At 35.6% G+C, this 27,560-nt stretch overlaps 1 long non-coding RNA gene across 4 annotated transcripts in view; it reads right to left on the bottom strand.

Annotated features, from left to right (window-relative positions):
- Nucleotides 1-908: 908 nt before the first annotated feature.
- Nucleotides 909-27,560, bottom strand: part of LOC141488311 (uncharacterized) — a 52,200-nt gene continuing 25,548 nt past the window's right edge. The window contains exons 3-4 of one of the 4 annotated variants that reach the window (XR_012468646.1): nucleotides 2,446-2,523; nucleotides 909-1,028 (exon numbers count right to left, since the gene is read on the bottom strand). This is a non-coding gene — a long non-coding RNA (uncharacterized LOC141488311). The remainder of the gene's footprint in view (nucleotides 1,029-2,445; nucleotides 2,524-27,560) is intronic. The other 3 variants (XR_012468648.1, XR_012468647.1, XR_012468649.1) reach the window with 3 other exon arrangements.

Here is a 27,560-nt window from a genome sequence, read left to right as displayed (position 1 = left end):
TCATAAAACAATTCAGAAGATGGATCGAAAAAAACAGGATTCAGTCACTTATTTGGGAGAGTAACACTGAAGCTTGATCAATACACAAAACAGCTTGAGGTGTCAGAGTGCTCTGCTCTAGACTCAAACCTCTTCTGACTTTAGCTGCTTCTGTTGTCAACTACTCTTTTTTTAAGTTTTTTTTTTGCAAGGCAATGGGGCTAAGTGGCTTGCCCAAGGCCACACAGCTAGGTAATTATTAAATGTCTGAGACCAGATTTGAACCCAGGTACTCCTGACTCCAGGGCCGGTGCTTTATCCACTACACCATCTAACCACCCTTGCAACTACTCTTGGAATTGAGAACTTTTAGATGTTTCAAACCCCAAATGGTGTTTTCCATACTGGACAACTTGAAGTTGATGCTTGTTTCTTACTAAGAAAAGGAAAAAATATTGTAAAGGTCAGCAGGTATTTAGGTGCGAACTTGTTGCACTGAGTCCATGCTTCATGGGGAGGGGGTGAAGAGAAAACATCAAAGCAGAGAGTACACTATATGACACTTGTAGGAAGAATTGAAGCCAAATGGGTCTCATGGAAACTCTTACCTCTTAAGAGGGACACTGAGTCATTACCTCCTAAAGCTGAGCAACCAATAAAGGGGTTCTTCATATACTTTGAGGGCAAGTCCTTTAGCCCTGAGTCATACATGACCAGAAGTTGGACTCCAAGTTCTCATATGATTGACTGGAAGGGTAGCATTGACTCCTTGTTACACTACTGAATTTGAAAATGAATTGTAAAGAAGAGAGTGCATGAACACTCTGCATCTCAATTTTTCAGATATTAAAGAACCCCAAGGCCTTGCAATGTGAACAGATAGAGAGATATTGAAAGATGGACATTTAAAGCTATGTTTTTATAAATAATTAAAATAGTCTGACTCAAAGATACTTTCTTCTCTTCCAAGTGCCAACCAGACATTCACATCTTGGGACACAAAAGCACAGGTTAATGGTGTATTCAAGGACTTTCTCCATGCATCTGTTCTTCAAAAAAAAAAAAAAAAAAGTTGGTTCTTTCAGGCAAATCAATTCTCTTTTAAAAAACAAAACAATTCTAATGGACTGATTTTCTATGCAATCAAGCAATCAATAAGCAATAATTAAGCTCTTCCTCTGTGCTAGACACTGCCAAATCTATCTCTTATTATTAAGAAACATTTTGTGATTATTAGAACCTCCTAACTTCAAAATGAGACAGAACAGAAATAAAATTTCTCTGTAATAAATATGTATGGATGCAGCTACCATTATGTACCATATATTACATAATACATGCAGCATATAATGTGTATAAATATACACATACATATATAAGTATATATAAGTATATATAAAATATATAAGTAAATATATGTACATACATATAAATACAAGCACAGACATACATGCATACATACATACATACAAATTCACACACACACACATATATATATATATTATATAACATATAAGAGAAGCAAAATATTGTGGTGGATAGATTGTTGCTCTTAGAGAAATGAAGTCCTGGTTTCAAGTCCTATCTTTGTTGTAATTATATTAGCATGGACAAGTCAAGTAAACTTGCAGTCCTTTTAAGCAACAGTTAAAGAATATAAATTACAAATGAGTTGTCCATCTGTTGCGGTATCAGTTTTAATGCTAGAAATTGCCTAATCCAGTTAAATCATAAGTTCAGATCTCCTTCCCCAACAAAAAAAATTCAGTCCATTTTATGTATATTATATTGTAGTCAACCATTTTTAAAAATTCTGTCTGACTCTTCTTGCTCCTATTTGAGGTTTTCTTGGCAAAGGTATTGGAGTGGTTTGCCATTTCCCACAGATGAGGAACTGAGGCAAATCAGAGTAAGTGATTTGCCCAGCTAATGTCTGAGGCTATATTTGAACTCTGTAAGAGGAGTCTTCATGACTTCAGGTCTAGAACTCTATACACTGAGCCACCTAGCTGCCTTGTAACATATACATAAATTCATTTAGATTTATTAGCATACTTGACCTTCACTGAAGTAGTCTCCAAAGTGGAAAACATGACCTGACTCCAAGGGTTGTGTGATCAGTCTACCAGAAGGTTGGAGATAGATCACATGCCACTCTCCCGAACATAGCCAATGATGGAGTTTGCCTCTCATACAACTATACCTACTTTTCACCCATAATCCCTCAATATTACCACATTCTGTTCCCCTTCCTCAGATGTGTAAGCAGACTACTTCTATTCTGAGACCAATGTTGCCCCCTTAGAACAGTTGTAACCTATTTCCAATCCAAGCACTCACAGTGGCAGCAGTATGGGTGCCATTGTGGAAAAACAGAACAACACCAAAAACAAAACCCTGTCTCCACATGCAGCCCCTGGCCTCCCCGATCATATTAAATAATAAGTGGACCAGTAGATAACTTACTAATTGTGTGTGATCCTGGGCAAGTCAATTAACTTCTGTTTGCTTCAGTTTCTTCAACTGTAAAACAGATAAGAGAACCTAATGAGAAAAAATTAGAAAACTACTTTAGCACTATGCCTTATACATAGTAATTTCTATATAAATATTAGTTATTATTACTATCTTGGAGGATTTTTGTTCCAGGAAAGCAACCTGTGAATCATTCCCTAACCCCTTTTGTTTTTGGTAGGTCACAGTGAGGCATAGGATAAGTAGGCCAGGGATAAGTTGCAATTTTCATTGCATATCTCATTACGTTATCTCCTCTCCTCCCTCTCCCATACTCCCTCTTTTACATATTTTTTATCATTGTCAAAGACCCCCCCTGTCCTTTCAGTTGCTCAGGTTTATGACTTTGGTATTATCTCAATCACTTCAAACAAGTGCCAAATCTTGTCATTTTTGTCTCTGCCCTAAGTCTTACATCCACCCTTCTTCCCTTCATTCAAACAGCCTTAGCTCAAGCCTTCCTTATCTCTTAACTAGTCTTTTTCTTCACCTCCCTGACTTTAGTCTTAATGCTCTCTAACTCATTCTCTACCCTACTGCCAAAATGATTTTCCTAGTACATGTCTGACCATTCATTGCCCTACTCAACTCTTGTGACTCCCTACAGATTCTAGAATTAAACATTATTTCTTATTTCACCCTTTTTAATATCTAATTTTGATGTGTTATTTAGTCATTTGAAGAATAGTATATGAAAATAAGTATACAAATTTTGATGGCACAAAGTCAATTTTTTAAAGAAACTGGTAGGGTTGTATGATCAAAAACGTCTGGAGACCACCACTTAAATGAGTAGTTTATTATCAGAACAGGCAGCATTCTCTCGTTCTATTTGGGGTCATCTCCAAGTGTCATGATCTAAACCTGTCCACTGAACCCTGGTGACTTCAGAGAAAAAAGTGAGGTTGGTGACTTTATACAATCCTCCCTTACTTAAATCCAAGTCACTTGGAAGTCATGGTATTGTTTCCCTGATGACCTGGTCTTCTTTGAAAATAAAGGACAAACAAGTGATTTGGCCATTTCCCAGAAGGGGGGGGGAGTAGGAATGAGAAGAATGTACAAACTACAAAATTTTGACAATACCTTCTACACCCTAATTCCTAGTCACCTAAGGGTGTCATAGCAGTTAATACAGTTTCCTAAATAAATAAATAACAGGATGGATAGGTGGTGTTACTAGGGGTTCAGTTGAAGTCAATGTTAATGTGCATCATTGGCATGTACTAATTCTGTAGATGGCTGATGATAGCAGAGGACTGCACTACCCAGATACAGTATTTTGTTTCAAACTGTTTTCAAACCTTATCTCTACTTTCTGTTCTTGCCAGTTTCCCCTCTCCACTATTGACATTTTAAGACTAGGAACAGCTAGGTTATGTTGTCTGATAGTAAATTATAGTGGTATCCCTGAAAAGGATTTCTTTTATCTTTGTTCAGTTCTATATAGGCCTTTTCTCTTTTTTTTTCTCTTTTGTCATCCCATGAAGCTGGTTCATAAGGATTTGATGTTTGAGGAATGGCTATACTCCAAGAATTCATCATTTGAGACTTTGGCCATTTGCTGTTAGGGATGTAACTGCCACAGATGAAATCTGTTGAGGAGCTGGACATAGCTATTTATAGATGGTTCAAACATAGTTTCACAGGGATAACTATGGGAGTAAAGGAGGGGAATGCTGCCAGAGTAATGTTTCCGGACAACCAGGAAGTGCCTATGAGTGGGCTAGAAAAAAAATCTCAGTTGAAAGGAACCCAAGAGGTCATTTGGTCTGCTTCCTACCTGAATTAGGTATTCCTTCTGCAATATTCTGAACAAATTATCAATCTGCTTCTGATGGAAAACCTCTAGTACTCACTACCTACTATAACAGTCCATTCAGTTTTTTTATTTTTAAAAAAAAATTTTTATTTAAGGCAATGGGGTTTGAGTGACTTTGCCCAAGGTCACAAGGCAATTATTAAGTATCTGAGATCAGATTAGAACTCAGGTCCAGTGCTCTATCCACTGCACCACCTAGCTGTCCCCATTCAGTTTTGAAAGAACAAATACTTATAAATTATTTCTCTATTATCAAGTTGAAAATTTGTATCGGGTAACTTCTCCTGGCAGAATTCTACCTTTAGCACTTTCCCCTCTGAAGCCAAAAATGATCATAATATGATGCAAACTCATAATACATCAGGAACATTCTTCTGGGACTTCAAACTCTTCTTCAGGACCCCATTTCCATTCATACTGGCTCCATAGAGCACTGGATGAATTCTTCCATAAAGGAAGATATAACATAGTAATTGTGTAACCTCATTGACATGAGTACTCCCTCTACTGGTACTGATCACAACCTATGTACACCATTCTAACCTGCTAAATTCTTGGCCTCAGCTATTTGTAAATATGTCTTTAAAACCCTAATCAAATGCTAAAGGCTTTCTTAAAGTATATCATGTATACTAACATAGCATCTGGACTATCTACTTCTTATACACTGACTTTGGTGGGGTTTTTTTCTTATATGGATTTCTAAAATTGATAACTTGTAAAAGTATCTCAGTCATTCCCTAACTCCTATTTCATCCCTCCCTTAAAACAAAGTTAAATAATTACACACAACTAACCAGCAAAGTAACAATGTGTACATTTTTTCACCCATAGTACCTTATTTCTATACTTAGGGGAGGGATAGGTATTTTATTCTCTATTCTATAGAACCAACATTGTTCATTGCAATTAATCTGAGTTTTGCTTCTTTTTAGTGTTATTTTATACTCTATTATTGTAGTCATTATACACATTCTCTTGGTTTTGTTTTCTCTCTACTATATAATTTCATCCATATGTTCTCATGTTTTTCAGATTTTTTACTACCAATTGAATATGAATTCCTTGTATTTTTTTTGCTTCTTTTTACATTTATTTACCCAAATTTATTCAATCATTCCCCAATTGTTAGACATCCATTTTGTTTCTTTTTTTTTGTTGTTTTGTTTTGGTACCATAAAGAATATTGCTATGAATATTTTGTTATATATGGGACCTTTCTGTCACTGTCATTCTTGGGAGTATATTGGAATTATTTTGTTAAACAATTTTGTGACTTTTTTGCATAGTTCAAAATTATTTTCTAGAATATTTGAACCAATTCCCAGTTGCACCATTTGTTTATTAGTGTGTCCATCTTCCCATAGTCTCTTCAGTGTAACTATTTCCATTTTTAAAAAAAATCTTTATTCAATGGATGTGAGGTAAATTTTCAGCGTTGTTTTGCATTTAGAGCATTGATATTTTTTATTATTATTTTCATTTTGTCTTCTGAAAAGAAAGTCCAAATAAACTCTCTCTTCCTGGTCAGGGGAAGTATGTTCAGTTTGGGGTGCCACATATTAGAAAAAACATTGATAAGTTGGAGAATAACCTGTCCATTGTCTTCATAAGTTGACTGCATTTGTCAAAAATTTCATTACCTGTTGGTCAAATTTCCAGAGGTGAATCAAAGTCTTAGCTAGACTGGTTCTTAGAGGACAGACAAAAGGCATATTGCCAGATTTGAATTCTTAGTCTTTCTATGATGAAACAGTCTTTCAGAACTCAGGGTAAGATCAAGGATAAGATGAAGCATTAGAGTATGACTTTGACACAGGCTAAAGAACAAAATATACAATGATAATAATGGTATACAGTTTTGCAACCTTCTAAGGGTTTTAGTTAGTCAATTAGTAATTATTTATTAAGAGTTCACAATGCATCAGGGACTGTGTTAAATCCTAGAGATACAAAGAAAGGCAAAAGTATAGTCCTTGTCCTCAAGAAGTTCATGTTCTAAAGGGAGACACAAAATGCAAATGACTCAAATACATGTAAGATATACATACATCTGTATTTGAGAGGAAACCTCCCAAATACAGAGGGGAAGTATCATGTTCAAAGAACCATGACAAAGTTACTTTTGTTTCAGTACCAGCACTCTTCACATATATGATCTCATTTGATGTGAATAATAATCCTGTGTGGTATATGATAATATTTTCTCCATTTTTGAAAGTGAATAAATTGAAATTTATTGATATGAAGTGATTTGTCCAAAGCCACACAGCCAGTGTCTAAGAAGAATTTGAACCGATGCCTTCCTCACTCCAAGTACAATATGTCATCCCCATGGGACGTAGAATCATGGAGTTAATAAGACAAATGTATGATTTATTCCTTACTAAGGACAAATCAATCTCCGTTGAATGATTCAGAAGGTACTTAGAAATTTATAATATCAGAATTATAAACACTATTATCTTATAGTATTATCCTATATAAAGAACAACAGAGTATAACTCAGTGCTGAACTCTGAGCAAGAAACACTTTGATTCAAGTCTCAGGTCTGGTGCCTACCTACTAGTGGAACAAGGGTAAGTCACTTAGCCTGTCTGTTCTGAGGCAACTCCCTAAGAAGTTCTAAATTTTGCATATATTACAGTCTACAGATTGTAGAATGAATTTTTGCACTGAAAAAACAAGGGTTCCTTATTTTTTGTCTTTATAGCCATAGCGCTTATTACATGTGAGGTACCTAATAAATAGGCATTGAATTGAATTATAGAAATTTGGTTTAATGTGTCCTGGCTCTATATTACTATTTTCATATATGGATCCTGTTTTACAACTAAACTATAAAGCTTTTAAGAGCAGGAACTTTGCTAATTTAACTATCCCCTTGGCTTTCCTAGAATATGGCACAGTGTTCTACAATAAAAGAGAATTTTCAAGCTGAAGAGACTTTAAAGATGATTTATTTCAATATTGTCCTTTTAAAAGGCAGTTAGGTGTTGCAGTAGATAGAGTACAGAACCTGGAGTCAGGAAGACTCATCTTCCTGAGTTCAAATCTGATTTCTGACACTTACTAATTGTGTGACCCTGGGAAAGTCACTTTTACTTTGTTTGCCTCAGTTTCTTCATCTTTAAAATGAACTGGAGAAGAAAATGGAAAACCACTCCATTACCTTTGTCAAGAAAACCCCAAATCGGGTCATAAAGAATCAGGCATGACTGAAAAAAATAACTCAACAACAGTAAGTCCTTTTATAGATAAGGAATCTGTGTAAAATGATCTTCCCAAAGGCCATGCAGTTAATGGCAAATGTAATGCAGATACTTCATAAATATTTGATGATGATGACTCAAGGATGTCTTCTGGAATTTTGTGTTATTTTAAAACATGATCTTACTGATAGCTTTTTTGTTTGTCATTTGTCTCTTTCTCATGAAAGCAGGAAGAGAACTATAAAAACAAATTCAAGTACTAAAAGTTTTGGATTCTTTGGACTTGAGAGTAATGGGATTTTTGTCATCATTTAGTTGCCCAGCAAATCATTCTTTAACTATAATTTTGATGGTTTATCATCCCCTCAACTCAATTCACTAATCTTGATTTGTTATGTCCTATTTTCTTCAATAAACATCTGGAATCTTTTTGAATCCAATGATATCTCAAAGCAATTTAATAAAAATAGAATAACTAAATAAACCTCTGTATCATAAGTATTATAAACCACACAATTTTGTGTTACCATAGATGAGGAAATGATGATTCAATAATGTTATGAAACTTCTCCCTAAAATCAAAATACAAAATAATCTCAGGGCTAAAAATATTTTTTTAAAAATATGTCTGGGCAAATAATGATTACTCATATTCATACAGTATTCTTTGGCAACCCCCCCCCATTTAATTCTTTAAATTACCCTGTGAAGTGAGTAGTTCAAGTGTTACAACACTCCAAGAAATCAAGTGATTTATTCAGTCACGGGGGCAAACGACAAAACCAAGCTTTGAACCCTAGTCTTCTGACTTCAAAAATGAGTATTCTTTCTATTCTATCACCAGATGATTAGACTTTTAGTCAGTTAACTTTAATTCAATGAGCATTGTTCAACATTTATGAAACACATTTGGTTCTTGGAAGCTGTATCATCTGAACACAACATCTGAAAGATCCTAACCAAGCCAGAGGCTTAGAGTATGGGGCTGGCAGTGGGCTATGCATCTGTTGTCTAAAACCTGAACTAGCTAAATTTGAGAAAGCTCATCATTTAAAGATTGGCCTTCAAATATTGACTGTATTGATCATATAACTCATGAAAATGTCCAACTCTGGCATAGAGAAAAGTTTGAGATCCACATGGTCTATCAATCAATCAGTAAACATTTATTAAATATTTGCTATAATCTAGGCAATATGGTGAGCACTGAGGATACAAGGACAAAATGAAACAAATCCTGAACTCAGGTTTATATTCTAGCACCCACACCAAAGAAAGTACAAATAATTCAAACAGTAGGGTTTACAATCTTCATAGAATCATAAAATGGTGGACTTGAATGTGTCCTCAGGAGTCAACCAGTTCAACTCATTGCCAAGGCAGCTACATTGTCCTTGACAAATGGTAGTCAAGCTTTTGCTTAAATACATCTGGTTACAGAGAACTCACTACTTCATAGAGTGTAGTTCATTTTCTTTTCAAAGAGCTCAAATAGGAAGTTCTTATGATGAGCTGAATTTTTCATCCCTATAACTTACACCATATATTCTATATATGTCTTCTGAAACAATATAGAACAAAGTTAATTACTCTTCCACAAGGTATCCCTTTAAATATTTGAAGATAAGCTGGGCATGGTGGCAAATGTCTGTAGTGCCTGCTATAGGGAAGATGAGGTCAATGATTCCTTTAGTTTGGGAGCTATGACTGGCAGGAGGACAATAAGCCAATCAGGTCTTGGCATTAAATTCAGCACAAATATGATGATCTTCCAGTGGGCACCAGACTGCCTAAGGAGGGATGAACTGACCCAAATTGAAAAATGGAGATTAAAGCTTCCATGCTGATCAATTTTAGTATTACATCCATGAGTGCTATACTTCTAGCATGAGCAAAAAAGGGGACCAGTCTCAAAACCAAAGTTTAAAAAATCCACTCTAAAGAAAATGATATCTTCAAGTATGCTTTAATGCCTTAGTAGAAGACATTAAGGCACTAAGGATAATATATACTTATTATGTCTTTGGGAAATAGGGTAAATTTTCAAAGTTCTAAGTAACTATTCTTTTGTGATTTTTAAGTAAGAAGTGAATAATTTAGCATTAAAAATCATATCCCCACATTTTGGTGATATATGACATATTCAAAGAAGAAACCATAATTCTCCAGAAAGAATTTGGAAAAAAAAGAGAAGGGAAATGAAATCGGCATTTAGAATATACAATAGATGTCATACTTATTTTGAAGTCATTTGACATAGTCCATAATCTTGGCTCTGGTATCTATGTGATTTTAGATAATTAGTTCCTGAACCACTTTTCTTTGAAATGATGAAGTTCAATGATCATTAAGGTCTATTTTATTGTTATTATTCAGTCATTTCAGTCATGTCTGACTATTCATAACTTCATTGAGGATTTTCTGCCATTTTCTTCTCTAGCTTACTTTACAGATGAGGAAACTAGCAAACAGGATTAAATGACTTACCAGAGTCACACAGCTAGTAAGTGTTTTAGACTAGATTTGAACTTCTCAGGTTTTCTTAACTCCAAATTGGGCACTCTATCCATTTGACCACCAGCTTGCCCCACTAAGATTTCAACCAGCTCTAAAACCTATAGCCTTCATTCTCCATTTATCTTTTCAGATTTATTTTCACATTGAAAGAATTTTACTTCTACCTATATTTTTCAGTATTATAAGTATTTACCACTATGCAAGTCACTTTGCTACTATTTAATGGAAACTAATAGTATTTCTGAAAACATCCAAGGGAAAAAAAGTCATATATGAAATATCCTTAATTTTACAATTATGAATCTGAATTTGTATAGATAATATTGGTTTTAAGTTATCTTCTCCACAAGGGGTAAGTGAGATATACCATCTTCTTATTGATATTCTTGAATTTTAAGAAGTCCATATCTTCTTTTTTCAGGAAAAAAAAATCAAAGACCTGATTTGAAGAAAAAAATAGGGTGGCTAGGTGGCCCAGTGGATAGAGTACCAGCCCTGGAGTCAGGAGTAGCTGAGTTCAAATCCAGCTGTGGCCTTGGGCAAGACACTTAACCCCATTGTCTTGCAAAAACCTAAAAAAAAAATTAAATAAATACATACATACATATATACAATTTTAATTTACTATATCACCTTTAAGGAGAATAATGTGCTTGATTTTGGGAGGGCAGTTTAGTTTTTATTGTATATTATTCTGGGCACTAGAGTCACGTAAATACATCCTGAAAATAAAATGGGGGAAATATGATAATAATGAAGGAAGTAAATATTAAAGAATTTTTAATCGCCAGTTTTGAGAACTTTTAAGAGTCCATTTTTTCTTCTTCTATGCAAAATCATAATGTGATTTCTTTTGGTTATAATCATAAGAAAACCATTGTAATGATAGAATTGGCTGTGACAAAGTAGAATGTGGAGGGCAAGAAAAAGGGAAATCCCCTGAAACTGATACTTTCTCTCCTTCCACCTCTCCAACTACCACTTTCCCCTGTCCTAACATTTCTGTCTGAGGACTTCTCAGCTCCTATGGTGGCAAAAGTGTCCATAAAGATTCATTAATTTGAGTGGATTTCCCCACTATTTATCTCTCATCCATGAACCCTTTGACTGGCCAGGAATTTCAAGAGACAAATAAAAGAGAGTAGAATATTAAAATGTTTTTGTTTGTGAGGGAAAAAACCGCTTCCAAAAATAGTTGATTTCAAGTTCAGTGTCCATGTGACTGTAGCATTTGAGTTTTTTAACTGAAAATAACTTTAGAGCTTATTTGGTACCTAGAAGTCCTTAAAATAAAAGAAAGGAGTGACAGGGAATCTATCTACACTGAGTAGTTTCCTTGAGAATTTATGCCAGAAAGAGACCTTAGTCTCCTTTTCTTCCTTACTCCCCCAAATAGCTGTTTTGAGTTCCTTTGATTTCATTTACCATTCTTCCTCAAACTCCAGCCCAAGGTCCACTGGCCTGGAAATTTAACCATTTAAAAGGGCTTAAATGAGAAGAATCATATACTTCAATTTCTGTATCTTTAAAATGGGATAACAAACCCACTACCTTCCTATCAGGGTCATTTTAAGGAAAATATTTTAAACCTTGAAATGCTCCATAAATTTGAGCACAAAAAGAGATAGTGGATAGAGGCCCAGCCTGATACTTGAGAATAAGATATCAATTACCATTGATGCTACCCAAATTCAATATAACTTTCAAAATATTTCCCCAGGACATAGTTTTCTCATTGGTAAAATGAGGGGTAGGGATGGATTAGATGATACCTAAGCCATTTCAGTTCTAAATATATAAAGCTATGAAATAAAAAGCCAGAAAAAATTTCTACATGGGGAGAAAGAGAAAAAGGAGAGGAGCAGAGAGTGAAGAGAGACAGAGACAGAGTCAGTCAGAAACAGAGACAGAGACAGCAGAGAAGAGAAGGAAATGATGCCTCACATGAGGAATATCAGTACTTTGGGCAAACTGGCACTTTATGATTCTAAACGATTAACATCATTTCCAAAAAACTAAATTTTGTTAGCAGCTATATGAGGAAACCCTAAAGAGAAGCTACAGGAGAAGTTTGGTTTTTAATTTTCTTTCTTTCACCTCCTTTGCTTAAAACCAAAATTAGTATTCGAGGCAGAACGACTCATATCCTTATTGCTAGGCCAACTGACACTTAGTATCAAGAGATTAAGAAACTTTTTCATTTTTACTTTCCTTCTGAACAGCAGTTTCAAAAGGGCTAGAATTTTTTTCCCAAAAAAGTCATAGAAAAAAACAACTATTCAAGTGACTATACAAAGACATCTAAGATAAACTGAATAGTACAAGAAATGTTCACTTTGAAATGAACATTCCCAAATCTGAGATAAAAAAAACCTAAAGAATAAATCTTTAAAAACTATAGTTGCAAAAATGAAAACCAGACAAAACAGCTGGACAGTGAAAGTAAAATTAGCAGCATGGAGGATATCCCTAGCTGCCAACAGATAACAGGATTCCATTTGTGTGATGCTGTCAGATTTTTTGAAGGGAAATAATGACTTCTAATTAGGAATGGTGCAATCTGCCATGTAAACCATATCACCAATGTCTGAAAGATGGTAGATCAACTTTTATCTGCTATTAATTTACTATAAACCATGCTCTACTGGCTGCATAGGCTCGTGATGCTAAGAGCAATGCCCTGCTGAAGCTCCTTAGTCACTTAATTAAATGTCGAAAATAGCAATGTGAGAAGTGACATCTAGCAAAGGGATCCCCCTCAAAGGCAATGTAATCTGTTCTAGGATATGTAGGGTGCATAGATAAATTAACCAAAAAAAACACACCCAAGTTAATGAGTTATCCAAAAATACTACCAACTTAACAGTGTATTATCTTGGAAAGAAGCGATAACAAGGTGTCTCGTTTGGACATTTGACACTGAAGCAATAGCAAATACTTTATACCAGAAAGCCTTGTCATTTAGCAAATTCTGTACAACTATAACATGCAAAGCACTATTTGAAAAGAATAAATATTTTTGAATTTTGAAAAGGATTTCATAACATTGTTTTGTCTTGGAATCCATAAATTGTCTACAGTGACCTGAATTCATACTTAGTTTTAAGATATATTAGATGGTGAAGGAGGAAGTGAAAATGTATTGAGGATAGAGAACCAGCCTAGGCCTCAGGAAGATCTGTTCAAGCTTTCATGTACTGGCTGAGGGACTCTAGGCAAATTATTTAATCTTTCAGTGCCCAAGTTCTAAATTGGAAAGTGAGAGCTGAACTACATTGGAAGAAGGAGATTCCACAGCAAGTGTTCCCCAAATGAATGCAGTCACAGATCCAATTTTCCAGCTCATCCCTCCTTGATTCTTTTGCCTCCCAAATCAGGTACAGATCCTCATATACAACACAGAATGGTGTTTAGGCAGAGTGATTCAGTCCTCCTCAATCAATACTTTTCAGTTTTATTATTCTGTTCTTTATAGACTACTGATGAATTGGATTATTTCAGTATTTGCTTCAGTTCTCTATTTTAGTAAAAATCAGGCCCTAAAATAAAACACTGTGTATTTGTTGGGGTGGGGGGAAGATTTTAAGAGATTTTACTGGATTTCCCATAGAAATGGAAAGAAAATTTCTGAGTTGAGAATATCACTGCAATCCACTAAATTATTGCAAGGTCCTTGATTTCCTTTTGTAGTCTCAGATTCATAGCCTCTATTGGAGGGTTTTGATCAGTCTTGGCTCAACTTGACCTGTATGGAATCATTTTTTCTATAAAATGTTATTAATTCTTAAAATTTATTCATTTAAAAAAACCCTCTGACCTTTTAAAAAAATTTACTTAAGGCAATGGGGTTAAGTGACTTGCCCAAGTCACACAGCTAGGCAATTATTAAGTATCTGAGGCTGGATTTGAGCTCAGGTACTCCTGACTCCAGGCCAGTGCTCTATCCACTGCACCACCTAGCTGCCCAAACCACTGACAGAATCCACTTGCTAGCTAAGACATCCTCTATACTTTTCTTTTTTTTTGCAAGACAATGAGGTTAAGTGACTTGCCCAAGGTCACACAGTTAGGTAATTATTAAGTGCTGAGGCTGGATTTGAACACAGGTCCTCCTGACTCCAGGGTTGTTGCTCTATCCACTGTGCCGTCTAGGCACCTCCCTCACTATACTTTTCTAAGCTTACTGTCCTTGTTATAGGAATAGCACTGGGGTGATATTTGGACTCCTGCTACTACTAAGCACATACAAAGGACCCAGCCATAGGTCTTGGGTCACAAAATCACAGACATCTTACAGCTGGAGGAGACTACCTAGTCCAACCCATTTCTGAGCAAGATCTCCATTTGAATAATGCAAAGTGATCTTGCCTTTCTTTAAAATCTACCAGGGAGAGAGAACTCTCTTCTTTCTGAGTTGGTCCTGTCCATTTTTGGAAAACTTTAAGCAGTATGGAAGCTTTTCCTTATGTCCTCATGCTTTGCAGCTTTCAAACTTGCTTTTGATTTTCTTCTCTGATGCCAAGAAAATAAGCATACTTCCTCTTTCACATGGTGGCCCTAATATTTGAAAATATCTATGATATCCCCTTTAAGTTTTCCTCTAAGTTATATATATCCCCTGTATTCTCTCATATGGCATGACCTCAATACCCTTCCCCAGCCAGATTATCTTGCTCTGGGTGTTCTTGACTTTATCAATGTTCTTCCTAAAATATGGCACTAAAAGCTGATGAAAATACTCCAGATGTGGCCCAACTGGGAGTAGGGATGCTGTGGAACATCTCATAAGTTCAGTTCACTATGAGTCTGTCACTGCAACCCAGGATCAAATTAGCTTTTTGGTCTAAATTGCCACACACACTTGAATTTACCATATTGTGCTCATGTCTTCAAGTTCTTCCCCCCTCTATCTGCTATTCCTATTGACTTAAAATATGATGTTCCTAACCAAACTTCTGAATATCCTACTCTTTTATACTTATGCCTTTCACGGGGACTTTTGGAAGTATATAACCCAAGGCTATAACTAGCACATTTCCCTTCATGGTTATTTATCTTCCTCTCATGCTCCTTTCATCTCCTGGCTCTCACTAAGGCCAGATTCCTCCTGGATGACAACATTTCCCAGACCTTCCTTTCCAGTGCTAGTTTCATTTTCTTACATACCCCTCAATTCACTGGCCCCAGATGTGGAGTCACTATAACTCCTTACCCGCAAGTGCTTCTTCCAAACTCTTCCTCTATTGCCTTCACACTGATTTTTCTTCTTTTGAGATTTATTCTATCCAAATGTCATCTAATCCAGCACCTTGTGACCATTTTTTACCAATAACAAAACATTCTTTTTTTTCTCACTGAGTTTAGTATTTAGTTTACAATATTTCTTTCCACCCCAACTTCTGCCATTATACTAGAAGACCTCATCATATATGTTAATATTTCCTCAAAATCCTTAATTATTCAATTTATTCAATTCTATGACTTGTTTCTCCCATTCACATGCTGTGGAACAGAACTGAAGGGAAGTATGAAACTACAGGCTTAACTGTTAATTGTTTTCTCTAATCTCAACTGGGTTCTGGCTTTAGCAAGGTAATCCTTTTATCTCCCTCCATTTTTCTATCCAGGAAGCTCTTCCAAATCTTCTCTTCTCTACTCTTTTCTTCAGTCTTCTTAGATGAGGTCTTTGACTCATTTGCACAAAAATGGAAACTATTCCCTAAGAACTTTCTCTTCTTCCTTCTTCATCTGACAACTCCTCATATCTCATAAACTCTTGATTTCATCCCCCACCAATTCTTCCTTTCTTCTAATCTTCTCTCTAAGGCTAATTCTTTGATTTGTACCTGATCTACTGCCTTTTTCAATAGATTATGCCTTGCTCATTCTTCCCTTTCTCTAATATTCAACCTCTTTTAATATACAAGTCACTTTATTTTCTATAAACATGTCCGTTTCCCTTATGCTTAACAACACTCATTAAATCCTGTCACCCAATTATGTATTATCCTATAACTCTATTCCCTTTCTTGGCAAAACTCTTCAAAAAAGTCATCTTTTTTTTTGCTTCTTAAACTCCTCAAATCTGGCTTTTGACCTTATCATTCAACCAACCTTGCTCTATCTTTCTCTCATGCTCCTTTCATCTCCTTGCTTTCACCAAGGCCAGATTCCTCCTGGATGACATTTCCCATCCCTTCCTTTCCAATACTAGTTTCATTTTCTGTGTGTAATGATATGAACAAAGGCAAACCAGTTATTGATACAAGTTTACATAGCCAATGTGGTCACCAAAAATATAATAATTGCCACAAATAATGGTCTCTTCTTTATCCTCATACCTCTCTGAAACTTATGACATTTTTGACCTCCTCTTCTCCTGGATAACTCTCTCCTTTCTAAACTGTTCTCTCCTAGCTCTCCTCTAATCTATATAACTGTTTTTGCTAGTCTTCTTTCCTAATTTATTAACTATGTCAGGACTCCTAAGGGCCTGAAGATTCTTTTCAGAGACCTCTTCTATTTTCTCATTATACTCTCTTGCTTGACAACTTTAATAAACTCTTATGAATTCAATTACTGTCTTGGAAATATATATATATATATATATATATATATATATATATATATATATATATATAGTATGTTTTTCTCCAGAGTTCTGATGAGGTTTGTCCTTTGTTCTCAAAGCAGCCCATGACATCAGGGAGGTGGCACCTTTACAAGCAGATGAATTGGATTTGAATGAGGGGGTTCTGTTTCTCCTCCAGGGTCACCAGTGCACAAATATGAATCAGGAAGACTGGAGCTATTCAGTCCCTGAATGTGAGACAATCAGGGTTTAAATGATTTGCCCAAGTTCACAGAGCTAGTAAGTGGCAAGTGTCTGAGGTTGGATTTGAACTCCCAATCTCCTGACTCCAAGGCCAGTGCTCTGTCTACTGCACCATCTAACTGCCCTCTCCAGAACTCTAGTTTTATATTAGATGTTTTAAACTATGACCTATGCCCTGAAAGCACATCAAACTCAACACTTCCAAAGTAAAACTCATCATAATTTTGCCCAATTCCATCCTTTATATGAAGTTGCCTATTGTTGAGGACACCACCATTCTCAGTCATCCAGGTCTGAAATCCCAATGTCATCAATTCTTCACTTTCTCTAATATGACACATTCAATCATTTGCCAAATATTTTCATTTCTATCACCACATTTCCTGTATATGTTCCCTTCCTCTATTTGTCCTGGTCAGGAGTTTATTATCCCCCCCTCTCCTGTGCTATTGCAATGACTTTGTCTCCATGCTTCAAATCATTTCTTCAGAAAAATATTCAATTACATTCATATATCACACTGTTCAGCCATTTTTTCCAATTAATAGGCACCCCTTAGTTTTTAATGCTTTTTTTTTCTTTAGTTCACACTTAATTTTGCCTTCAGAACTGGTAAGTTTGTTTTACTTACAGCTTCACTCTGTCTTTTATCTTATTTTCCCATTGAGTTTGACATATTCTCTTTTTTTTGGTTTTTGGGTTTTTTGCAAGGCAGTGGGGTTAAGTGAACTTGCCCAAGGTCACACAGCTAGGCAATTATTAAGTATCTGAGGTCAGATTTGAACTCAGGTACTCCTGACTCCAGGGCTAATGCTCTATCTACTGTGTCATCTAGTTTCATATATGCCTATTCAATCTATTTGTATGTATGTATTCAACTCTCCTTTGTTTCAGGAAAAGGTGAGGCTTACTTACTCCTCATTTCTCCTTCCTCCATGCTCTTACAAGCTCTCTCCACTTATCTGACACCAATATATTACTTTATCCTTCCTTTTCTTTCCCCTCTTAAAATTCTCAGAATAATTAATGTACTCCAAGTTTCCTGTTTTTCTTATTTAACTCCTTCATCACCTGTAGAATCCTTGTCCCTTTGAACCACCTGATCCATCAGAATGTTAATACTAACAGTCTTCCAATTGCTCAAAAAACCTTTGCTTTCTAGGTTCCTCTTCACTCGTATACTCAGATCTTGATATTTTCATCAGAAATTCTTGAAAGTCCTTGATTCCATTAAAGTTCCTTTTTTCCATATATGAAATTATATTCAACTTTTGGAGGTAAACTATTCTTAGCTATAAGCCTATATCTTTTGCTTTTTTTGATTATTATATTCCAAGGTATATGATTCTCCTTTACAGAAGGTTTCAGGTCTTGTGTGATCTTTGCTGAAGCTCCTTTGAACTTAAATGGCTTCTTTTGGATTCCTTCAGTATTTTTTTCTTTTTTGACATGGAAACTGTGATTTCTTTTGGTGTATTTCTTTCAGGAATGAACATGTGAATTCTTTCTATCTTTATGTTGTCTTCTGTCCTAACAGATGAGCAGTTTTTGTTTATGATTTCTCGAATTACAAGTTCCAGGCTCTAAAAAAAATCTTTGTTTTCAAGAAGTACAATAACTCGGTTATTTCTCCTTTACTTGTTTTTCCAAGTTGTGGTTTTTTAAATATCACAAATAAGGATGAGAAGGTGTGGAGAAGTTATCCTCTGCACTGGTGAAGAGATGAAATCCCAAGTTTATTGAAGTCCTGGAGAAGTTATACAACTCCCCAAATAATCCTTTGGATTTTAAAATCCTTCGTCCCCTGGTCGCTTCTACCTTTCCATTCTTCTAGCACCTTCCTTCCCTCTGTGTTCTCCATGATCCAGTGGTACTACCCTCTTTACCATTCATTTTACTGGCTCTTTTTGCTATTAACACGGTGTTTTTAATTTTCCAACTTATAACATTTTCAATGGCTTAAAACATTTTCCTGGAATTCTCTCCTTCATTTTGACTCCTGACTTCTCTGACTTCTTTCAAGTTTCATCTCAAATCTTATTTTCTGCAAAAAGCTTTTTCCAGTCCCACTTAACTTTAGAGCTATCCCTTTGAAATTATCTTTAATTGATCCTGGCTACATATTGTTCGTATATAGTTTTTTGCATGTTGTTTCCCCCATTAGACTTTTGAGAATATGAACTGTTGGGTTTTTTTGCCTTTGTTCCTATCATTACACACCTGAGCAGTACCTGGCAGAAAATAGGCACTTAAGAAATACTTATTGACTTGAACAGGGAAGATACAATTTTAATAAATGAAGGATATACTAAAATTCAGAGACAAATGCTTACCTAAATATATTATTTCATAACTATTATGTGAGCATTCCCTACACAATGAGTACTTAAATTACTTCATACCTTAGTAAATAGTCTTTAATTAGTTTAAAAAAAATAGTCTCTGCTTATTTTTGATTGGAAGCAAATAGGTTTTTTTTTTGCAGGGAATAGAAGATGTAGGAATTAGGCATGGGTGGGCAATGAACTGTTTTATATCAAATTTGGGGATTTTTTTTAAGGGAAAGAAATTCAGCAGGCTGGCAGACCTAGGCTCTACTCTCTAGTCAGCTTTCACCTATTGTCTTGGAATGACCAAGGTGAGATAAAAATTATATGGTATAATGGAGCAGACTAGGATTTAGGACATTCAGAGTTAAGTTCTAGCTTTGGCACTAAGTGGTTGTGGCTTTCTGGGTAGACCCTTTTCTTCTCTGAGCCTCAATTTCCTTCTCTGAAGGACAGGGCTGGGTTAAATGATGGGCAACTTCTCAGTTTTAGAGATATCTAATAAAAAATCCTCTAGTGGCCAATCTTCTGACAATAACTTCTCCAACCTAGCAAGGCTGGTTCTTAGAGAATAGCTATAAAACTATCCCAGGGTCCATATTCAAAGACTTCCCAGCTTGTTAGGCCCTATTAGGTCTGCTCTTTTTAAGTATAGAATTCAAGAATTACACATTACCTCTACATTGGAATGATACACTGCAGTAAGATAGTGAGCAAAATACTTATCAAATTTATATTACAGATTGAATTACAATCTAGCTCTGAATTCTTTTCTTTTTTTTTAAGGTTTTTTTGCAAGGCAAATGGGGTTAAGTGGCCTGCCCAAGGCCACACAGCTAGGCAATTAGTAACTGTCTGAGACCGGATTTGAACCTAGGTACTCCTGACTCCAAGGCCGGTGCTTTATCCACTACGCCACCTAGCCACCCCTCTGAATTCTTTTCTAACTATTATGGTCCTAGTAGCATGAAGTATCCAGATAGAATTGAACCTAAAGCTATGTAAACTTGGAGTTGTTTCACTTTTTTTTTTCTGCTTATAAGTTGTGTGATCATGGCAAGGTCATTTCACCTTATTGAGTCTCACTTTCATCCTCTGAATGGAATGAAAGTAATAATATGGGTACCATTTGGTGGATTTGTTGTCAGACTTGAATAATATAATATATATATATATATATATATATATATATATATAGTTTTATAAAAAATAAAGTACTATATAAAACATTAGCTCTCATTATTATCAACTCCTTTTTTGTTCTTGGACAGTCTCTCTATTTTGTCTAAGGTAGAAGCATGATGATCATTTAAAGTCTTGATCTCACTGCTCATCAGAGCAAGAGGGTTTTTGTTTGTTTGCATTGTTTTTGTTGTTGTTGGTTTTTTAGAAGAGTTTTGAATTGCTCCATTTCCACCTTGGCTTGGTTTGTTCACTTTCCTCATTGTCACCTTCATCACATTAATATTAGACAATGCAGATACCCAGTTGGCTTTAGCCCATATGCTTCTCAAAACTCCCTAGTTATGGGATCCACTAGCCCTCTGCTTCTTCCAGTATCACAGGCATATACTAACACTTCAGATTTGATTAATTCCTAAAATTTTTGCTGGTTCTCTCATTTTTCAAGCTGTCTCTTTCCTTAAAGGAAATATACAAATTCCCCTATTCTCTCTATTCTTATATAGTTATGACTTCTCTTATCCTAAAACCCTTTGTTTCTTCTTATTAGGTACTATTTTTTCTCATGCTCTTTTTACTTAGAGCAGTCTCCTTAATCCTGTAAATCAAATGAATGTATTCTTAATACTACTTTTTATTACTTTCTTAGTTTAATAGTTTACCATTCCTTGTTTGTCATTATATACTTCTTGCTGGTCTATATGATATTGTTCTATCTCTTCCTATAATTCCATGTCCTTCATATTTAAGAAGTTGGCTTAAACTTTAATTAGAAGTTAAAACAAGATCTAGATGTGAGTCATTTAATTGATACTGTCTGGTGTGATGGAGAAAAGACACTGTGCTAACAGGACAATAATACTGGCAGAAAGGGCATTTAAAAAAATCACCTTTTCTGCTTGCTAGGTAAAAAAAAATTTAAAAAAACACAAAGCACTGAAACGCTCTAGGTAACATCAAAAGGAACTTAGTCAAAGTTGTACTAATGCTATATATGTCATGGTGATGTAGATAGCAATACTGAAGAAAAGGAAAAGGCCAGGCCAACTAAGAATGCTATTCATTAGTCAGTCTAGGAACAAGCATATTAAGAATCAAAGAACTGATTATTTTTTCTGAGAATGGCTCATTTCTTTTCATGTCACAGGAAAGTAGAATTTTCTTTTCATCCTCAACGGTTATTTCAGTTTATTGTCAGTTCTGTATAATTTGAAGAACTACCAATAGTAAAGATTTGGGGCCTTAAGATTTTCATGCAAAGAAAGAAATCACAGGATCTTTGAATTAGAAGGGATGTCAGAACATTGCACCCCCCTACATCAGACTGCACAAACTGAGTTATTGTCTAAAGACCTCCAATGATGGGAAACTCAGCATCTTCAAAGACTACCCCTTCCACTTTGGGATAGCTCTGGTTAGAAAGGTTTTTCTTTACATCAAGCCTAACTTTGCCCCTGGAAACTTTTACCCTTTGCCTCTAGTCTCATCTTCTGGAAGATGAAAGGAACAAGACTATCCTTTTTCCATTTGTTTACTCTTCAGATAGTCAAAGACAGTTATCATGTCCCCACAATGTCTTTTCTTTATGCAAGACCAATGTACCCAGTTCAATAAACTGATTCTCATATAATGTGACCTTGATGTCTTTCATTATCCTGGTCATCTCCTTCTAGATATTTTTTAGCTTATTTTAATTTTTAACCTCAAATTTGGTACATAGATTCCAATGTGATCTAACCAGGGAAGATTGAAGAAGGGGAAAAATAGGCTTCTCAATGAAGTTTAAGTTTGCATTACATTTTTTTTTGACTGTCATATCCCAAGATTGACTTCTATGGAGTGTGCAAACCACTAAAACCATCATCAAATCTTTTTTTTTCAACTATTGTCTACATTTCTTCTACCTCATATCTGTAAGTATCTATAAATTATTCCATACTAGGTTTTGTACTTTTTTTGAGAAGCCTAGAATTTCAATTAAATGAAAATATTGGTGATTATCAAAGATAATTCTAAAAGACTTGCTATGGAAAATGCCATCCACATCCAGAAAAATAGAGTCTGAATGCAGATTTTTTTTTTGCAAGGCAATGGGGTTAAGTGGCTTGCTCAAGGCCACACAGCTAGGAAATTATTAAGTGTCTGAGGCTGGATTTGAACGCAGGTCCTCCTGACTCCAAGGCCAGTGCTCTATACACTGTGCCATCTAGCTGCCCAAAGTATACCCTTTTCACCTTTTGTTTTTGTTTTATCTTTCTTGTAGTTTTTCCCTTTTGTTAACTGATTCTTTGTTCATAACATGACCAATTTGGAAATACGTTTAACATGATTGTATGTGAATTATATATATCTTATTGCTTGCTGCCTTGAAAAGTGGGGACAGAAGGGAAGGAAGGAAGGAGAAAAAATTGGAACTCAAATTTTTTTTTTTGCAAGGCAATGGGGTTAAGTGGTTTGCCCAAGGCCACACAGCTAGGTAATGATTAAGTGTGTGAGGCCAGATTTGAATTCAGGTCCTCCTGACTCCAGGGCCAGTGCTCTATCCACTGCACCACCTAGCTGCCCTAGAACTTAAAATTTTACAAAAATGAATGTTCAGGGGCAGCTAAATGATGCAGTGGATAGAGTACCAGCCCTGGAGTCAGGAGGACCTGAATTCAAATCCGACCTCAGACACTTAATAAGTAACTAGCTGTGTGACCTTGGGCAAGTCACCTAACCCCGTTGCCGTGTAAAAAAAATGTTCAAGACTATCTTTTCTTTTAATTTTCACTTATTTAAGGGCCAGTACTCTATCTACTGTGCCTCCTAGCTGCCTCTGTTGAAGACTATCTTTACATGTAATTGGAAACAGAATTTTAAGATATTATATAAATTTTATAAAAGAGGAAAAACATAAAAATAAACTGGTGATCCCATGGAGAAATAACTGATCTATGAAAATGTCATATTGAAAGGAATGACCACAGATTTTAATAGTATCCACATAATTTTATGTCCAGAATATTTTCTCTAGAATAATATGGTTCAAAAGAAGAGAATACCAGCAGATCTTCTTGGTCTAGTACTAGTTTTGGTCCTTGGGGAGAGAACCACATTCCCTGTCTCTCTTAAATACTAATTTTTATGTCTTTTCCAGGAAAAAAAAAACAGAAACTCTTAGCTTATTATAGATTTGTGCCCCTTTCTCCTTTGTGCTAACCCCATGGTTATTGGAAGAAAATAGGAGCTCAAGAAGTCTGAGCTGCGGGAAGGTAAAAGCCAATCAGGTATTAGCACTAAATCTGGTACCAATAGGGGGAATAGAAAATGTAGTGTTAGTGCTGTAATCAGAAAAGCAGTGGATGGGCCTACATTAAATCATCACTGCAGTGGTGAAAAAGGTCTGTGCCACCAGGGATATTTATAGATGCAGAAAAATGACTATTGCTGCCAGAGGATGGAATTAGGTGGGGCCAACTTGGGGCCAAATAGTTCAGACTGTTTAAAGAGTGAGAGTAATAGTTGCTATGAGAAGGGCACCACTGTATTATCTAACTTCCCAAGGAGAAAACCTCCTTCTGGTATTTTTTGTGTCTTTCCTCAAGTACAGGAAAAAAGATGGGAGCAATGGTCTTTCCCTAGGTGTGTCTGGTACTGACTGCTCTATTCTGAAAGGTCAATTCTGGGAAGGGAGAAATCTATGCTAAGACAGACTTTAGATGAAGCTTAAGCCATGTTTCTGAAGTTCTAATTCTCTGCCCCAGCATCATAAGGATATTTTAGAGATTCCAAATTTAACAGATTCATTGACATATAATACACCTTGTTTTTCTGTGTGACCTGGAGGTCTGAGTAGAAGTGATTCATAGACTCAAGCATCAAGTTCAAGAGCTGTAGGGTATGACCATCAGGTTAATGTCCAAGACTCTCCATATCACAGTGCCTGTTCAGTGGTACAAACAATTACAGTATTACCTGAAATCAAAATGTTCTTTGTCTATGTACTTGTCCATAGCATCACCTATACTTGCAAAGCATCATCTTATTTATAATTCTCAAAGTTCTCATCTCCCTTCATGTTTCAGCTCAGAGCCTACCTCTTCCATGATGCCCTTCTTATTTCTCCCAGAAATTAGTGTTCTCTCATTCTTCAAGTTAAGCTGCATTTCTTTATCTATGTACATAATTGTTTCATTTTTGTCTTTGTTTTCCCAGAGGTTTATACAGTGCTTTGCATGTAATAAATTCTAAATGTTTAGATTGGGAATGCAATGGGATTTGTACAAATGAATGAATAAATGGAAAAATAATTTATTGAACCATTGTTTTGGGCAAGGCATTAGGAGTACACTTAGAAAAGGAAGGGTGTGCCTTCTCTCAAGGAGCCCCCAATCAAAAAGGGAAAAAAAAATAACACATGCATGGGGTTTCAGTTACAAGTCATATGGAAAACCCTGGTGGTCCTTAGGGCACATACCTTTCTAGTACAGTACAGTGACATGGAACCATTTGTTAGTGCCAAGGTGTTGAATGCATTCCATTTACACCTGTGGTTTAACAGGAAGCAGGGGAATGTCAGAATTGTTCTAATTAATAAATGTTATAAAATAGGACAAGTTTTTGCTCAAACTCAATGTCTTCCTTCCTCAGTGCTTAGGGAACCCGCCTGTTCTCTAGGCTTCCTAATTTAAGTTTCAACCTTGAACTCTCGATTCTACCTATTTGTTCATTTCCTGATGACTCAGTGTTACAGATCATGCTAACACAGATCTGACTTTGCCTCTGTCCTTTCCTGTTACTCAAAAAGTATAGTATATACACTACTTATTAAAAAAAAAAAACTTTCCTTTTCTTGCCACAAACTTAAACTGTCTTACACAGCTGATCTTCCTTTTTTTATATGATTCTGGCCTCTGTGGGATTGCTTCTTTTTTAAAAAATTATATAAACATTTCATTTGCTTTCCCAATTTATATAAACTAGTAGTTTCTACCAATCTTTTTTTGCAAGGTTTTGAATTTTACTATTTTTCCCCCTCCCTCCCTTCCCTACCACCTCCCCTAAGAGAAGGCATAGTCTGATAGTCTTTACATTTGTTTCCATGATATGCATGGATCAAAATTGAATGTGTTGAGAGAAAAAAAACATATCCATAAGGAAGAAGGAAAATATTAGAGATAGAAAAATTATGTAATACACAAGATAACTTTAAAAAAATTGAAAATAATAATCTTTGGACTTCATTTAAACTCCACAGTTCTTTTTGTGGGTACATATGGTATTCTCTACTATGGATCCCTGAAATTGTCCCTGAGCATTGCACTGATGGAGTGGATAAGTCCATCAAGGTTGATCATCACCCCATGTTGTTGTGAGGGTATGCAATGTTCTTCTCATTCTACTTATCTCATTCAGCATCAATTCATACAAAATTTTCCAGGCTTCTCAGAAATCCCATCCCTCCAGATTTCTAATAGTACAATAGTGTTCCATCACATACATATACCATAATTTGTTTAGTCATTCCCTAATTGATGGGCATCCCCTCAATTTTCAATTTTTTGCCACTACAAAAAGAGCTGCTATGAATATTTTTGAACATGGGGGTTTTTACCCTTTTTCATGATCTCTTCAGGGTATAGACTCAGAGGTGGTGTTGCAAGATCAAAGAGTATGCACAGTCTTATTGCCCTTTGAGCATAATTCCAAATTCCTCTCAGAAAGGTTGAATCATAGCTCCACCAACAAGGCATTAGTGTTGTGAGACTGTTTCTTATGTGATCTCCACTATGTTAATGGTAGACACATGGTTACTTTATGCCTCTAATCTCTTACCCTTTCCCCATCCTGGGAATGGTACAAGGAAGAGTGGGACAAAGGTGCAAATTAAGGAAGGTTTTCTATTTTTTGAAAAAAGTTCTTAAAAGAGACATGGAAGTGGAATGTGGAACTCTCCCTAAGGATCGATAGCTGTACTAAAAGTGTGGATTTTCTGCTGGTACATTGCTATTGTTTTTTCTGTGCTGCATTATTCTACAGAAAGAAATAAAAACATACCCGAGGGATGTTTGCTGTGGAATGTCACATATACCAGGATCCTAGAGATTAAAATATTCTGTCCAGAGTGGTATAGACCAGGAGGAAGCATATAAGAATGAACAGGAATGCTAACTACCAAACCAAGAAGAAAGCATTAAAAAGTAGTATTAAGCATTAAGAATACATTGAGAAAAAAATCATTCTAGAAAAATAATTGATAAGACAAAATATAGCTTAATAGTATTGGGGGATGTTTTTGGATTGGATCTATATTTCTTTATCATAGGTAGATCCCAGGGATGAATTTCCTTTACTAATGCCAGCTTTTTCTCCAATTTAGTCTTAGAAAGTTATTCTAAGATCTAAGTTGACTTGGCCTGGGGCATATTGTTAGTTTATGTCAGAGAAGGGATGTGAACCCAGGTTCCTCTGGCACTATCTCATGCAATTTCTTATTACACTCCTTAACATGGTTTTTCTTTTGTCTAAACCTTGTGACTTTGGTTTAGAGTAAAAAAAAACTCATTCTACTTTTCAGACTCACAATTTTTTTTTGCAACTTATAGGTTTGGAGAGTAGCAGGAGAACTAAAATAAGAGACACAGGGGTACACATCTCATAAGAGTAAGCAACAAGACATATGTCCACCTCTTCCTGTTTCATTGGCTATCTCTATGCTTTACTTTATGAAGTTTCTCAAATTATTTTATGTAGACATTGACTACAACACAACTGGCATATACTGAATTGTTTGGATCAGATCAATTTATCTTAAAATTAGGTTAAAATGGAAGCACTTGCAGAACTCTTGTTAAGAGGAACTTAGGAAAAAAAACCATTGCTTGTATTGAATTATGTAAAAAAATTAAGTATAAAGGGCAAGTGACAATACCATACTGCAAGGTTTGTTGTAAGTTGGGTCCTGATTAAAAGAAAAAACCCAATGAGCTTTGTTTCAAATATGACTAAAATGGAACAGCATTGGGAAAACTGCCTCAGGAAGTCAGAAAACAATATAAATCATGGTCAGACTTTCCATACCTTTCTAGTCACAGGAACTCTTAAAATATCAGATCATTCGGCCTGCACATTGAGTACACACAAAGTTTCAGATGTTTTCCAAATAGTTGTATTAAAAGTAGAGATTATT

The sequence above is a fragment of the Macrotis lagotis genome, chromosome 5 (genome assembly GCF_037893015.1).
Source record: "Macrotis lagotis isolate mMagLag1 chromosome 5, bilby.v1.9.chrom.fasta, whole genome shotgun sequence".
NCBI classification, from domain to species: Eukaryota; Metazoa; Chordata; class Mammalia; order Peramelemorphia; family Peramelidae; genus Macrotis; species Macrotis lagotis.
This window is presented reverse-complemented; position numbering and strand designations above follow the sequence as displayed.